Genomic DNA, 3,036 nt, shown 5'->3' on the forward strand with positions numbered 1-3,036 from the left:
CTACTCCTAGATACTTCATTAAATGTGTAATCTTTGTTAAGTGTCCATAGAGATTGTTCTTCTAGTAGACACAACTATTCATCAGGAATTTTTGTAATCAAAAGATGGTTATATTCTAGAGGCACATCTATCGATTGGTTTGTAATAATTTTCCCTTTCACTACTTTTTGATCTACATACTAGACATCAAAATCACTAAGAAACATGATCCATTTTGCTAGACTCTCTATGACAGCTGTCCATGAAAGCATGTATTTCAAAGGGCCAATCTTAGAGATGATCTTTACCGTGCATCTGAGCATGTAATGGTGAAGTTTTTGGGTGGCGAAGACCATTTCCAAGCATGCTTTTCCATAGGTGAATAATTAAGTTCATAGCCAACAAGAGTAATGCTTATGTAGTAAATGGATCTCTCTTTTCCATTAACATCTAGTTGAGCTAAGAGCACCCCCAATGTTGTTGGTGTAGTTGTTATGTACATGATCAATGGTTTTCCTACATTTGGTGACACTAATATTGATGGATTTTCCATATATTGCTTGAGTGTTTTGAAGCTACATTGACAAATAGGATCCCACTTGAAAATTTCATCCTTCTTCAACATAAGTGTGAATGTATGAAATCTATTTGCAAGTTGTGAGGTGAATCTAAATATTGATTTCAACTTTTTTTGTAGGCCTCTGAGCTAGCTAAGTATCCAGGGGGAAGGCATGTCCATTATAGATTTGACCTTCTTGGGGTTAATTTCCATACCTCTTAGTGAAGCTATGAATCCTATAAGATTCAATGATGTGACATCGAAGACACTTTTTTGGATGTAACATGAGATGATACTTTTCTAAATGATCAAAGGCCTCTTCTAAGTGATGCAAGTGATCCAAGCTATCTAGTGATATGACAAAGATACCGTCAACATAATCCTCAAGAGTCTTGTGGATTAAGTCATGGAAGATAACTGCCATGGCTCTCTAATATGTGGATCCATTATTCTTTAATCCAAATGGGAACATGTTGTAATGTAAGGTACCCCATGGGGTTGTGAATGTTGTCTTATACCAATCTTCTTTTGTAATGTGGATCTAATTGTATATCTTGAAAATCCATCCATGAGTGACATCATCTCATGTCTAGATGTAAGATCCACAATCATGTCTATATTTGGTAAAGGAAAGTCTTCTTTAGGACAAGCCTTGTTGAGATGACAGAGAGAGGTACATGGAGAGACATATAACAACATGTGCAATAAACTCAACCTACAACCTTCTACCCCTACTTAGAGTTACACACAAAAGCTACATAATTTATAAATGAAACCACATAGAACACAAGGCTAGATGCAACATATTTTAGATGTAATTATTTCACTTCATGTATAGAATAATCACAACATGCCCGACTGTGAGGCCTTTCAGGATGCAACCTTAAACAAAACAAGAGATATACAAAATCAAAGCCTTAGATCACATATTCTATCCTTGCTAATCTTCTTACTACATCTTCCTATCTATAATTTTGTCTATTTTCTATCCTCCTACTTCTAACCAAGCTTTTTTAATAGCTAGCTAAGCCACAAGTTGGTTAGTCAAGCATTAACTACAATTTAGGACCATACTTGGAAGAGTAAACAAACAACTACATAGATGGTCATATATAGCAATGTGTAGTTGAAGGTAGGTCCATATGTGTGTTAGGATTTGGCTCCTAAATGTGCAAGATGCCATGTAAATAATTAAAACCATGCCAATCAGATCAACACATTATGGAAGAAACAATAGGGAAACAAGACTACAAAGTTTGGCATAAAAGTCACAAAATATCCAACATAAGAATTCATGCACTTAGGAAAAGGATCTAGGGTAGGTCCTCAACACAATGACAACTACACATAACATGAAAATAGAAATAGAAATGACTACTTCATGAATAACAAACTAGTACAGAAAACCAAAAATATTTTTGGTTGATGCAAGATTGCTCAAAGACCCAAGATGCTCCTGCATCATGAGATCATTGAAGTTAGTGTAGATTCTTATGTCACTTGATGGTTTGGTAAGAGGTACCATGTTGAAGATCTATTCTAAATAATCAATAGGTCTAATGACTTTTGCAGTGAGCATTTTCTCCAACTCTACTTTTACTAACAAGGCTACCTTAGGGTGTATTTTTCTCAACTTTTGCTTGACTAGTTTTGCTTTTGGATCTATTTCCAAGTAATGTACAACTAGATTTAGATCTAATATTGGCATGTCTTGTAGGACCATGCAAAGAAACCAATGTTTTCCATCAATACTTTACTGAGTTCTTCCTCTTGAGGTACTGGTAGTGATGTGGAGATGTGAACAAGCCTTTGGATATCTATTGTATAAATGTTGATCAACTTTTTTCCTTAGTGATGATATATGATACTTCTAGTTTTTTATCCTGTAAGGGAAGGATGAAATATCCGTCTTCAAGTGCCTCTTGGAGATTTTCACCATCACATACATCATTTATTTTAATTTCTTTTTTGATTGAGTCTAGTGGTGCTCTGAGGGAGTTTTCATCAAGAGACCCTTTGATTTTATGGTTTCTTTTCTTTTTTTTGTTATTTTCCCTTTTGTGACTAGATATTTCCTCCTCCCCAAACTAGCCCCTTGGATCTAGTTTATAGACATATACTACTAATACTTTGACTTATTGGTGTGATATTTAGGCTCCCATGAATTGTAGGGGCATGGTCTTGCTTGGAAATTTCCCAATATGGAGTACGCTAGGTTGCCCCAATCAATGAATTCAAGATGTATAAGTGGGATGTCAATAAGGTGAATGGATAGCTTGTAGAGAATATATTCTCCTAGGTAGATGTCATCATGGGTATCACTATAAGTTCTATTTTCTACTTCTTTTGGGATTTTTTTGGCTTCCATGAATTCATTTTGGATGTTAAGGAAAGTGTGGCCATTCTTAGTTGTGATCCCAATTGTGGGTAATCCAAAGCCAAGGAATTTCTTCTTTGTATTTTCATATAATTCTATAGGTTGTGTGATGTCTATCTCT

The sequence above is a fragment of the Cupressus sempervirens genome, chromosome 8 (genome assembly GCF_028749045.1).
Source record: "Cupressus sempervirens isolate cs-2001-9-10 chromosome 8, ASM2874904v1, whole genome shotgun sequence".
Lineage (NCBI taxonomy): Eukaryota > Viridiplantae > Streptophyta > Pinopsida > Cupressales > Cupressaceae > Cupressus > Cupressus sempervirens.